The following is a 14,181-nucleotide window of genomic DNA, read 5'->3' on the forward strand; positions in this document are numbered from 1 at the left end:
TGCGGCCTGCTGAAAGCCGCTTTGCGAAGATGAATGTAAGAGGAGGAATGAAGGATAAGATTGAGGAAATATGCCAGATGATGGATGAAAGACGTTTGGATGTGTTGTGCGTGAATGAAATGAAGCGGAAAGGATGCGACGCGACGCAGCACGGCCCTTACACGGCTTATTGGTCTGGAATTTTGCAGTACCATTCTTTCTGCACGAATGGCTGAGTGTGTGAATGAGTATGAGTGTGTCAGCCCTCGCCTTCTATGGATTAGGCTGAAAGTTGGAATCTAAAACACTGGTTTTTGAAATGGAGAAAGAAATGACAGCATGTAATATTTTGATTGGAGGAGAAAAAGTTGAGCAAGTTGAGCAAAATAAATTTGGATGAATAACAAACAGTTTGTGTATTATTGATCTTTTCCTGCTACTTTCTTGACAGAGTAGTATGTTGGTAACAATGTAATAGGCGTGTGTTATTTTTTATATTTGTATGCTGGTAACACTGAGGAAACTGTTTTTCAATATAATTGTGTGCGCTCCCAGTTGTAAAAGTTTCGATGTCTTTAAAATAAAAGTCTTCGTCCAAGTATTAATTGTTTTTCACTTAATTCAAGAGGTTATTGGCCCAGGCACATAAGCCTGAGAAACAAAAGTTAAAACAATAAAAAAAAACTGTTTCGTCAAAAAATACTTTTACCGCGTGCGTGGCGTTGAGGTTAGAAAGAAATAAAAACTTGCGAGCGAGTGAAGCAATAAGCAAGGTCGGGACGAACAGGAAGATGGAAGACGAAAATAGTTTAAGACTCCAGACGCACGCGAAGCTCGAAGGAGCATCTAACTGGAATATTTGGAAGTTCCAAACCGTCGTTTTACTACGGGGTCAAGGTTTGCTAGAGGTAGTAGACGGGAGAAGTGTGAAACCAGAGGCGGCGGGTGAGAAGGCTGCATGGGAAAAGAATGGTTCGTCATAACAAAAGTGTTAATGTCACTTCCAGATATGTATAAGCATTTTGTGTCGGCGTGGGAGTCCGCGTCGGACGAGAAACAAACGCTAGATAATCTCGTTGCGAGATTATTGATAGAAGAGGAACGAATAAACGAAAAGGAACCTCAAAACTCGTCAGCATCGGCGTTCGTAGCTAAGAAAAACATTAAGTGTTATAAGTGTAATAAGCTGGGACATTACCAAAATGAATGTAATCAAAACAAGGGTTCGGGACACGACAATAGACCGGGAAAAAGGTGTTATTCCTGCAAGAAAGTAGGACATACAAAAAGTAAGTGCTATTTCAAGAAGAATCGGTAAAAAGACAGTAAAAGTAACGCTTTTATGGTGATGAATGTAAATAGACACGTCCAACAATCTCAGTGGTTAGTGGACTCGGGCGCTAGTCAACATATGTGCCGTGATCGCAACCTATTTACCACATATTTATCGTCGAACAATAAAACAGTTATCATTGGAAACGGCAAAGAAATTAGTGCACTCGGGTTCGGACAGGTGGCGGTAGAGGTATTTAATGGCCGCGAATGGGTGAACACAACCATAGACAACATACTCTTCGTTCCGGAATTAAAAACAAACCTGTTTTCCGTCAAATGCGCGACAGAAAAAGGTTATATTGTTAAAATGGACACTAAATTCTGTAAATTTTACAAGGAAAATTCTGTGTGTGCCGTAGCGTGTCGTAACAGAGATATGTACTATATGGTTATAAGTGTGAGATAGCGTTATAAGTGTGAGATAGCAAATCCGAAAAATCGGAGCCTGGTAATTATAGACCAATCTCAATTTTACCAATTTTGAGCAAGGTGTTCGAAAAATCATGCTAAATCAAATGCAGGGTTATTTTAAGTCTAATAAATTATTTCATAGTCAGCAATACGGCTTTACTGAGGGGAAATGTACAACTGATGCAGGTGTGGCTCTTGTCACTCATATTCTCAATGCATGGGAAGACTCACAGAATGCCATCGGAGTATTTTGCGATCTGACCAAAGCATTTGATTGCGTAGATCATAAAACTCTTTTGCTCAAGCTCGCTCATTACGGGTTCGACACTACTGCTGTTGAACTTATTTAATCATATCTTAGTGATAGATTACAGACGGTAGATTTAAATACCTTTGGGCTACCGCAAGGTTCCATTTTGGGACCTTTTCTCTTTTTAGTACATATTAACGACCTGCCTTGCATGATTGAGAAACAGACTGGCATCGTGTTGTTTGCAGATGATACGTCACTAATTTTTAAGATGAAACGCCGTAGCGAAATCTGTGATGATGTGAATAGCACTTTAGCCGCCATTTCTAACTGGTTTACAATCAACAACTTACTGTTAAATGCAAATAAGACCCAATGCATTAAGTTTACACTTCCCAATGTGCGGCAGGCAAATATGGATATTAGTATAAGCAGTAAAAGATTAGATTTTGTTGATAGTACTACTTTCTTAGGAATAACATTAGATTCAAATTTGAAAAAAAATTCGTCGTATTAGGAATTTGACGGATGTGGCAACTGCTAAGCTAATATATTTTAGTTATTTTTATAGTTTAATGTCATATGGTCTACTGCTTTGGGGATCAGCAGCTGACATACAAACTATTTTCATTTTACAAAAAAGGGCAATTCGAGCTATCTACGGTCTTAAACAAAGAGATTCGCTTAGAGATTTTTTCAAAAACCTAAATATTTTAACATTGCCCTCCCAATACATATCCGATAACATTATGCATGTTAGGAAAAACTTAGACTTTTCAAAAAAGTAGGTGAATGTACTAGTAGATCATTGCGGAACAATTATAAGTTGTCGATCCCAGCACTTCTGATTAATTGTATAAGATTTGATAATAAATTACCAAAAAGTGTTCTTGAAATGAATGATAGAAAATTCAAAAAGTATATTAAAGTTGAGCTTTGTAGGAAAGCCTATTACGGCATGGAGGATTAGGTATATTAATGATAAACATATGTGGCCCGAGCTTGACATAATGGCCTCTTACATACTTGTGTATTTTTGACATGATCTTGACATAATTTATATAGTATGTACATATTTTATTTTATCTTTATTTTTATTTGACGAAATATTCGTATTGACATAACCAGTTCTACATTCATTCATGTTTTTTAATGTAGACATGTGCATTCGTCCACGATTTAGATTTAAGAGATCTATATTTGTAAATTGACGTCCGATGAATATACTGCAGTGTAGTTTGTTCCACCGATTCTTCTACACATGCGCTTTGGAAGCGGTAGTAGTTATAATAAGATTTAAGTTATGTGACGTCAATAAGTGATACCTTGTATCCAATTTTGAAAATAAATCTGTTCTGTTCTGTTCTGTTCTGTTCTGTTCTGTTCTGTTCTGTTCTGTTCTGTTCTGTTCTGTTCTGTTCTGTTCTGTTCTGTTCTGTTCTGTTCTGTTCTGTTCTGTTCTGTTCTGTTCTGTTCTGTTCTGTTCTGTTCTGTTCTGTTCTGTTCTGTTCTGTTCTGTTCTGTTCTGTTCTGTTCTGTTCTGTTCTGTTCTGTTCTGTTCTGTTCTGTTCTGTTCTGTTCTGTTCTGTTCTGTTCTGTTCTGTTCTGTTCTGTTCTGTTCTGTTCTGTTCTGTTCTGTTCTGTTCTGTTCTGTTCTGTTCTGTTCTGTTCTGTTCTGTTCTGTTCTGTTCTGTTCTGTTCTGTTCTGTTCTGTTCTGTTCTGTTCTGTTCTGTTCTGTTCTGTTCTGTTCTGTTCTGTTCTGTTCTGTTCTGTTCTGTTCTGTTCTGTTCTGTTCTGTTCTGTTCTGTTCTGTTCTGTTCTGTTCTGTTCTGTTCTGTTCTGTTCTGTTCTGTTCTGTTCTGTTCTGTTCTGTTCTGTTCTGTTCTGTTCTGTTCTGTTCTGTTCTACTTAAAGTCAAAGTATTATCATCAAAATGTAAAATAGAGTTAAACCTTTAAAAATCTCGACCAATTATACCATTCAATTTTATAGGTAACAAATTAAAAACGTAAAATTTGTGATTAATTTGAAAATTATTATCTACATTTAATTGTAAATATACGTACGCCATGGCTTGGACTTTGCCTCCAAGCCCGTTTATCACTATGTTTTCATTATGTACCGGAATATCCTTTACATAACTATATTTAAAAGCACATAAAGAGGCCCAAAAATAAAATTATTTTTTTTATTTACTGAAGAGGAAGTGTAACAATCACTATCACCTGACATTAACATAGGTTCCATTTTAGTCACGAAAAAATGTTTTTTATGGCAATTTTTTCATTTAATGACTTTAAAATTTCATATTTATTCGAATTTTCTTCGGCTTGAAATATTGTTAGGTCAACAAAAAGATTAGACAACTGCATACCAAAATCAGATATCGATAATTTTTTTTTATTTGTTCTATTTTTGTTGAAATAGCAGTTGGAACCTTTCGCGGTAAGAGCTAATTTTTCATGTCTTTAATCAAGTCATTTACGCTTAAATAACTAGAATTTAATCTTAATTTCGCAGCTTGAGACAATCTACTTTTTATTACAAAATTAATTAAATTTGTCTTACATTGTTCAGTGTCTAAAAGAAAATTGTAATACTCTATGTTATCAATTAATTATTTTGTATTAGCCTCTGTATCATTCATACAGGGCATTAAATGCAAAGCCGTTTTCAAATCAAAAGTCGGCATGTTTACCTCTGATGCCTTATCACTTTGACACAATTCTACAATTGACTGGTACAAAAGTTCAAATTGATTACAATATTCTAAAATCTCTGACTCATCACCTTTATATTCTTCAACCCAATTATTGTATTGCTCATAGAGACTATTGGCAGCCTCTAATTTCTTTACTAAAATATTACCTTTCCTTCTTGTAGGGCCTACCTTTATTAAATAAGTCCTTATCTGCTTTAATTTGGAAAACAAAGCTTGTTATTAATTTAAATCTAGTATTTAATTATTATTTTTTTATATTCATATAAAATATATTTTATTTATATTTATCCATATTTTATAATATGCAAATTATTAGATGCAATTCACTTAATCGTAATTTAAAACAAAGAGTTCATGTCCATTATCTAACATTTACTTAGTTGTCGAATTTATACAACGTGTAACGGAAAGGGGGTTATCATATCGAGTACACCAAACGAGTCACCGGTAACAAACAGCCTGGTGCCACGCGAAACCCTGAAAGTTAACTTTTAATTTTAAAATTTTATTTTATTCAGTCCATTTTATTTTATTTTATTTTATTTTAGTAAAACTTGCACAACATTAACGATCACACACATTGGTCCACTGGCCTAATGTCCACGCCTCCCGTCTGTACTCCTGGTACTTTAAAATAGTATTTTAGAGCCAGGATTCCGGATATTTTTTTTTTGTTTTTCTTTACTAAGTGTTCCTGCTTTTTCTGTACTTTTTACTATTTAGCTGACGAGTCCCACCTGCGAAATTGCGAATGAATTTTCCAAATGAACCCTGAAATAGGCGTGACTTTTCTTTGCAAGGAGCAAAAAGCAAGGTCGATTAATAATGTATTAAAATGGGTTCCGGATATTTTTAGAAATTTTCTATTACGAACGAAATTTTTTTTCATATTTTAAGAAGCCGATAAACGAATATCGTCATAAATTAATAAATTAAATAAATAACGTTTACATAGGTTGTTAAAAGTCCGGAAAGAAAGAAATGTTCTTGAAGGGAAACATGTTGATCCTTGTCTCTGATCTTTGCGGACGTCAGACGGCAGTCTCTCTGCGTCATCTGCATCAACAACACTGCTCTTTTTTGCATCATGGGTAAAAACATCTCCGAATAAAATAAAGGAATTTATCATTTAGCTACCAGGATTTCACGCAAGAGGTTTAATTTATCTACTTAAAAATAAATTAAAACGGGCCACTAATTTACCAAAACGAGAAGGCAAGACTAGATAGAGTACTTGCCTTTCGTTCTTAAATTCGACTAATTCAAGGTCAATATTCAAATTTGAGAGTGTGTGTGTGCGCAGTCAATGGGTTTAATTGGTGCAAGTACACTAAGCGCCGCCTACTGGCGCTCACCGCGAGACAGGTGATGTACACGTATCCTTTCTTCCGCTTTAGGGTAAGTTAGGGTAAAATGATGATCCCACCTGATTATTTACGTTTGTGATTAGTAAACTTTTACTTTGTTTAATTTTATCGCCGCATTCATAAAAAAGTTGTCAACATTTAGTCAACCTAGGAAACACGTTTTGTACATGCCACTTTTTCCAATTGGTAAGAGTGGTAGTAAGTATGGTAAAATTTTGAAATTAAATAATACTGTTAACCCGTTTATTATGGTAAAATTAATAAGATATTGAATCAAAGGGACAAAACATATTTGTACTAAAATAATTTTATTTCACCTTTGTTTACAAAAATATGCCGGTTAAAGTGACCGTGGTCGACTTTGCCCGTGTTTCCCCTGTACTAGGATGCCAGAGTCGGGAAGCGGAAATGTCAAATTATTTGAGAAGTCAATCAGTCGTTCGCTATCGGTTTGCGTGACAACCAGTGCTGCCATTTTAGCGCTTTGGGCGCTAGATCTAGCGCTTTTTTTATGTGTTTGGTGCGCTTTACAGAATTATGGCACCTAGCGGATAATCTGGCGCTTTTTTCATTTTCGTCATGACATATTATAAAACTCTATGGCTCTATTAGCATCAGTTATTTTAAAGCCCAATAGAGTGCTTTTTTGTTTGTTTGCTTTATTTCATTCAAGAAAAATTGTTCTAAGGATAAGGAACAGCGTGATAAGGGAATGTTGTGATGTGAAAGAAGATGTAGTTACAGGAATAGAAAAGGGTATGTTGAGATGGTTCGGTCATGTGGAGAGGATGAATAAAAACAGGTTGACTAAGCAGATATACAAGGAGAGTGTGGAGGGAAAGGTCGGAGTGGGAAGACCTAGACGAACGTATCTTGATCAAATTAAGGACGTCCTGGTAAAGGGTCAGGTCAAAAGTGCCCGAAACCGCCGAGCTTGCATGAAGAGAGTTATGAATGAGGATGAAGCGAAGGAAGTATGCAGAGATCGTGGCAAGTGGAAAGAGGTAGTCTCTGCCTACACCTCCGGGAAAGAGGCGTGATTTTATATATGTATGTAGGTAATTATTATTTCTTTTGCATTTCATGCGAATATTTACAAATCGATTGAATATCTTAAACGACGTACCTCTGTCAACGCAAAATGATTCTTATTGAATAAGTAAACGAGTCTTATTTGTTTAGAATCTTCGTCAAACGTTCGCCGCCTTGTGCCGCGATCTCTTTGACGGCGCCGACAAAGCGGCTACCTACGACTTAGGTCGCCGACGGTACCAGGAGAAAATGACGAGTGAGGAGTTAGTGTTTTAGTGTACATCGATAGTGTCTTAGTGTGTGTGATGTTTTGAATTGAGAATGTTGACCTCAATAGTGATTTGCCACGTTTGTTTATATTCAAATAGTAGATGTTTATTGGGAATTCTGGGACACTTTTGTGTCCCAGAATTCCCAATAAACAAAATTCGATTCATTCTAAACACAAAACATTAGTCGAATGCACTCACCTGAATCCATTATAAAATTGATAAGAATCACCCGCGAGCTCGTGGAAAGATCACACACCGAACACACTTTTTACACATGATTCATTCTAACCATCAAACATTATTTTGTTGTACTTTCCTGATTCCTGTTCTACCAACAAGATTTTACATATTAAATTATAAAACGTGTTTATTCGTTAAACGTAAATTCATTTCGCTCAAATTCGTTGAGTACTGCAGACGAGTTTAAGCATATGCTAATAATTTGAAATGAAATTTGTGAAACAAAAAGACTCACTAAAATTAGATTGTATTTGTCCTGCTTCATCACAAGAACCAAAACGACACGGAAACCTTCTGCCGAACACAATACGTTGTATCGTTTGTGGTCCATCAAATTGTGGAAAAACCAACTTAGTAATAAGTTTATTGTTACATACAGATGGTCCGCGATTTTGTAACTTATATGTTTATTCAAAATCTTTATATCAAGCAAAATACTTATTTTTAGAGAAAGTTATGAACATGGTTTCTGGTACAACCTTTCATAAATACAATCACAATTGTGAAATTTTGAGTCCTCACGAAGCGCTACCTGATTCTATTATAATATTTGATGATGTAGCTTGCGAAATTCAGAACAGCATTAGTTATCTTGTTATTAATAAGGATTGTGATAAAAACAAAGGATGTTATAGGTCAGCATTTGACACTTTTATAGTTTTAGATTAACATACTTAATATATGTAGTGATAATGTAGGGTCACTTTAAAGTGTGATCTGCGACTGAACACAATATCAAGCAGTAAAATGGAAAAAACATTTAAAAAACAAATAGTTAAGTCAGCAGCAGCTGTTAAAAGAAAAGTAGGGATGATTAACGATACAAAAAATGTAAATAATATGGCACTGGAGAAAATTTTCAAACCTATTGTTGATCCGCTTAATTTGATAGCCAATAAAAATAATGACAAGTGGGTTGAGAATGAAAATAATTACATCACCTCTGTTGGGAAAAAATGTAAAAATTAAAGTACATCGTCTTATTCATCCAATGAAGAATCGAATGACACTGTTTCTGAAAGCGACTTTCCTAATAATTACAACAAAACTTTAATTTCCACACCTTCTGAAGATCATAATGTCAGTGAAGGTTCGTTCAAATCTATTGCGTCTTCTCCAGATAATCGTCAAACTTTGTCGTGGTCTACATCATCAGAAGTAATGGATGCTATACCTTTTGGAGTTAAGCATGAGCGGGGAAAACTAATGCTTGGCAATATTCGTGTTTTCGATAATGATAACATTCTGAAAATAGGAACTCGAATTTTAAAGAAGACAGATGGTTTACGAGAGTTACTATTTAAAAGGAAACCTGATCTAGAAAAAGTCAGAGAGGAGGACTTGCATAATTATAAATTGTTACTAATTGATACTAATGCACATCGACGTAATTATGAGTCATCTAAACCTATAAACAGTAACAAAGGTTTTAAATACATTAATGTCATTAAGCCTTTATTTAAATTTTCAAAAAATATGACTTCAAGTGTAGAAAGTCTCCCTCAAGGAAAAGGTATTCCACTTCTGAAAAAAGTAAAAAAATATACTGATTATGTTTATTGGGATGATCCCAACGAACTGGTAGAACGATTAAAATTGTTGTTAGGATCACGAGCGGCTGGCAATAGTGGTGTAGATAATGAATATGAAAATGATACAAAGTAGCTCAGAAAAACTTTGAAGAGTCTAAACGACACAACAAGATGATGGAATCTGTTGCTTTAGGAAAGGCTTTGTATATAAAACCATATAAAAAGGGAGCAGGATTATATCTAATTCCTTCAAAAAACTGAAAAAGCGGCTACCCAGACGAGCACTAACCAATTTAGATATAATGGAACATGCTATTGATATTCCTTACTTTCGCGGAGTGTATATGAGAGATACTCTTCCTCGGAAACCAAAAAAAATTGAGTGTGCTATATTAAATTGAGATGTGTGTGGGTAGTTGCAGGCAAAACACTAAGATAATTTGCTCTTACATTATTTATTTAATTTTAATTATTTATAGTATTATTTTATTACCAATTCTTATTCCCAAATATAAATAAACATTGTTTATGCCTATATAAATAAAAACCTGCACTAACCTGCCTATTGGACATCACTTTCACAACACAAAACAACTACACCATGGAAATGCTACAGTTGCAGCAAGTTCAGCAGACACAGAAGCAATTGGAAGAGTCACTGGCTGTTCGTATGGCAGAGTTTGAAAAGAGGATTGCCTGTCCTCCACCAGGAGAGTCCGATGTGGTGAAGCAGGAGTACTCTGGCTTTAGGGTCTCCGTCAAAACCATCTTTCAGCTTTTGAACCAGCGGATCCTTGAGCTTACAAGCAGGGTGGACGCATTAGAGATGAGGAGTCGGCGCAAGGTATTACTACTCAATGGTATGGAGGAGACCACGGATGAGAACATTACACAGCTCGTGAGTAGCTTTCTCATAGATAAGCTCCATATTCCAGACTGCAGTGAGCAAATTAAGTCCTGCCATCGCATAGGGGTCAGTAAGCCAGGTCGTGCGCGTCCTGTTGTGGTCCGCTTTCACACCTCAAAGGCTAAAGCCAATGTATGGAAGAGGAAATCAGCGTTAAAGGGCACTGCGGTCAATATGTCCGAGTTTCTCACACGTGCCAGACAGGATGTCTTCATGGCTGCTCGTAAGCACTTTGGGATGAGGCAGTGCTGGACCTTCGATGGTGTCATTAACATCAAAACTCCGGCGGGTGACCGCGTTAAGGTGACCGCAGCCAGTGAGTTGGCTGCCTTGACTGTTAAGTTCCCAGCAGCTGTGGCTGAGGCCAGCAGTGCCTCGGGGCATTTGTCTGAGGCTGGGCGCCGTCCGCAGGCGCAAAGAAACATCACACGTCGACGGGCAAAAGCCGACAAAAGCTAATATGTGCAGCAGTCCTTTAATTTCTTGATTTTCTAGTAGTTATTTTCAAGCATCGTTATTTTTTTTTTAATTCGTTGGGTTGTAGGTAGATTACTCATTGATATACGCCACGCCCTAATTCAAACATTTTTACAAATTGTAATTTCAAACCTACTTTTAAATTTACTTTAATTTAATTTCTCTTTAACGGGTAGAAAGTTTTCATAAAGTTTGTCTTTGTTCTGTTCTGTCTGATGAATGATGTATGTCACCACTGTCATAATTAGCAATGTCACTTATGTGACTTTTTCTTATTGGCAGTGATATCTTGCTCATACAGCCATATGAAATAACTCTTTCTTTTTAATTATAATTCTTTTTTATTTTTATTTTTTTTTTATATCTCGTCTTGTGTTTTAAACTTTTCATGTTAAAACCGGCAGGTTATGCAGAGTATGTAGATGGCATAATATTATTATATATTTGGGTTTAATATTGTATAGTTCGTAATTAGCAAGTATATATATTGTTCTTATTCTTATTATTATTATATAATTATTTATTTGAATATATATATATATTTTTTTTATATTTTTTTTTATGCAGCAACTTAACGACTTAAGTTTTAATGACTCGTTTTTCTCTGCTAGTGACTCACTTCATTCTAGCTTTGCATCCTGTGACTCCTCTGATACTCTGGGTACATTCGTTTGTAACGCATTCCAGCCTTTCCCTAAAAATTTTAATATTTGTCACGTTAATGCCCAAAGCATTGCGGCGCATTATACAGACTTCCTGGAGACCTTTTCTTCGGAGCACATAAGTGCTGTCCTAGTCTCAGAAACCTGGCTTAAACCTAGCTTACCATCCACTAGTGTTTCACTACCTGGTTTCGTACTTATACGAAATGATCGTGTTGGTGCGAGATCGGGTGGCGTTGCCATATACTTACGTAGTAATATAAACTACCGCATCCTCTCCATGTCTCCATCTGAATATTCTGCATCTATGGAATACATTCTATTGGAAGTCTCCATTAATGGTGTTAAAGCAGTACTCGGTGTTTTCTACCCTCCCTCCTCTAAAGTTAATTACTTTTCAACGTTTGAGTCTCTTCTCGAATCGGTTTGTTCGGATTACGCTCATCATCTGATCCTGGGTGATTTCAATACTTGCCTCTTAAAAGGTGATTCCAGGTCTTCTAACCTCTTAGATATAGTCAAGTCAGTCAACTTCTCGATTCTCCCGTCTGGGCCTACCCACTTCACAGAACATGGTCCCACTACACTAGACTTGATTATCACTTCCGCAGTTAATTTAGTTGCCAGCCACGGACAGACTCCAGCACCAGGATTTTCACACCACGACCTAATTTACGTTTCATATAAAATTCGAATACCAAAAATTAAGCCTACGATTCTTCATCTCCGTTGCTTCTCCAAAATGAATACGGATAACCTAAAAACTGACGCCTCTATTATTGATTGGTCTTCTGTCATAATGGCGAGTACAGTTGATGAGAAAATCTCTCTGTTTAACAATAAAATTCTATCTCTGTACGATGTACATGCTCCAGTTAGAGCCATCAAAGTAAGACGACCACCAGCTCCTTGGATTACTAACGGAGTTCGTATAGCTGTGAGGCGTCGTAACTGTGCTTTTCGTAGATTTAAACGTGAGCGCACCGATGAAAATTGGTGTATGTATAAGGCTGCAAGAAATCGTTGCAATCAAATGTGTAGAAACGCTAAACGTCAATATTTCACTGTCAACATTGAAAATGTGTCTTCAGCTAACCTTTGGAAGTTTCTTAATTCACAAGGCATAGGCAAAGTGCAGAAACCTTGCTCTAATCTCAATTTCACTTTAAATGATATTAATAATCATTTTAGTTCTGTACCTTTATTAGATATTAACGTTAAAAATTCTACTATTTCTTCTATTCTTGCTCTGCCAGTCTCTGACTGCGATGTCTTTCAATTTTCGGCTGTCTCCGAGGACGACGTCTATAAAACTATCCATTCCATTTCTTCTAATGCCGTTGGGCCTGATCGTATTAGCCGCGTGATGATAATCCATATACTACAAGCGGTACTCCCTATCATCACGCACATTATAAATTCCAGTCTTACGGAAAGTTGTTTTCCTTCCTCGTGGCTTGCTGCCTTTGTCCGTCCTATCCCTAAAATTCCTGACCCTACCCGCTTGAATGACATCCGTCCCATTTCTATCCTCTCCTTTCTCTCTAAAATCCTAGAAGCTTCAGCCTTCAACCAGCTTTCTAATCATTTGCTCGCTAACAGCTTGTTTGATGATTATCAATCTGGTTTTAGGCCAGGCCATAGCACTACCTCTGCAATGCTGCATGTCACTGAGGATGTTAGAGTGGGAATGGAAAATAAGCAAGTTACCTTGTTAGTTTTGATCGATTTTAGTAACGCCTTTAACACGGTCGACATCGATATTCTGCTTGCCATCCTTTCCCGCTGTAACGTATCGGCCTCGGTGATCGCCTGGTTCTCTAGTTATCTTCATGGTCGTCGGCAGCAAGTTTGCAACGGGGCGGATTCATCCGACTGGTGTGATCTGAAGGCTGGCGTTCCTCAAGGCGGCATTTTATCTCCTATCTTATTCTCTATTTTCATTAATCTTCTCTCATCTCATTTGTCTTGTTCTTACCATTTTTATGCAGATGACTTGCAGCTTTATACTCAGGTGAACGTAGATAATTTATCTCAATCAATTTCTCTTTTAAACGATAACTTAAATCGTATCTTGGAGTGGTCTAATAATTTCGGAGTGCGTGTTAATCCTGTGAAATGCCAAGCGGTAATAGTAGGTAGTACATATCAGCTCAACAATATTGATACGAGTAATTTACAAGCGTTGATGTTCGATGGTATCAGGATTCCATTCAGTTCAGTTGTTAAAGATCTTGGTCTATATGTTGATAGTGAACTCAGTTGGAATCCTCATATCGTCGAAGTCAGTCGCAAAGTTTATGGTACTCTACACTACCTGCAACGTTTAAAACACTTCTTGCCGGTTAAAACCAAGGTCATGCTGGCTCAGGCATTAGTCCTTCCCCTCATTGATTACGCTGATGTGTGTTATCTGGACATAACCGAGGACCAACTTAACAAACTTGAACGACTTCTCAATAATTGCATTAGGTTCATTTTCTGTCTTCGTAAGTACGACCACGTCTCAGATTATCGTTCTCAGCTTAAATGGCTGCCGATCCGTCAACGCAGGAATTTACATATTGTCAGTTCACTTTATAATATTCTCAATAATCCCCTTGCCCCTAATTATCTCAAGTCTAATTTTAACCTTTTAAGTTCCACTCATGAAAGAATCCTGCGTTCTTCTAGTAAGTTGTCTCTTGCAACACCTTCTCACCGTACTAGTTTTCTCTCCAATTCTTTTGCCGTCACTGCGGTCAGACTTTGGAATGCGCTGCCTGAAAACATCAGAAGAGCCCCAAGCCGCGCTAGCTTTAAGTCTCTTGTGTACAAGTTCTACTTGAGTCTTAAGTAAATAATAGTTATATTTGAGTCTCGCTGCTTATATTCACATCTATTAGTACATTGTATTATATTTGTGTATTTATTATTGTATTCATATATATTTATTTATTTTTCGTTTCATGTAACATATATAATAATATGTATTATTATAAGTACCAATAGTAA

The 14,181-nt window shown here is 36.5% G+C and overlaps 1 pseudogene; it reads right to left on the reverse strand.

The window, feature by feature from the left end:
• Positions 1-4,228: 4,228 nt before the first annotated feature.
• LOC132904151 (uncharacterized) lies at positions 4,229-6,637 on the reverse strand (annotated as a pseudogene).
• Between the last annotated feature and the right edge of the window lie 7,544 nt (positions 6,638-14,181).

The sequence above is a fragment of the Amyelois transitella genome, chromosome W (assembly GCF_032362555.1).
Source record: "Amyelois transitella isolate CPQ chromosome W, ilAmyTran1.1, whole genome shotgun sequence".
Classification (NCBI taxonomy): Eukaryota; Metazoa; Arthropoda; class Insecta; order Lepidoptera; family Pyralidae; genus Amyelois; species Amyelois transitella.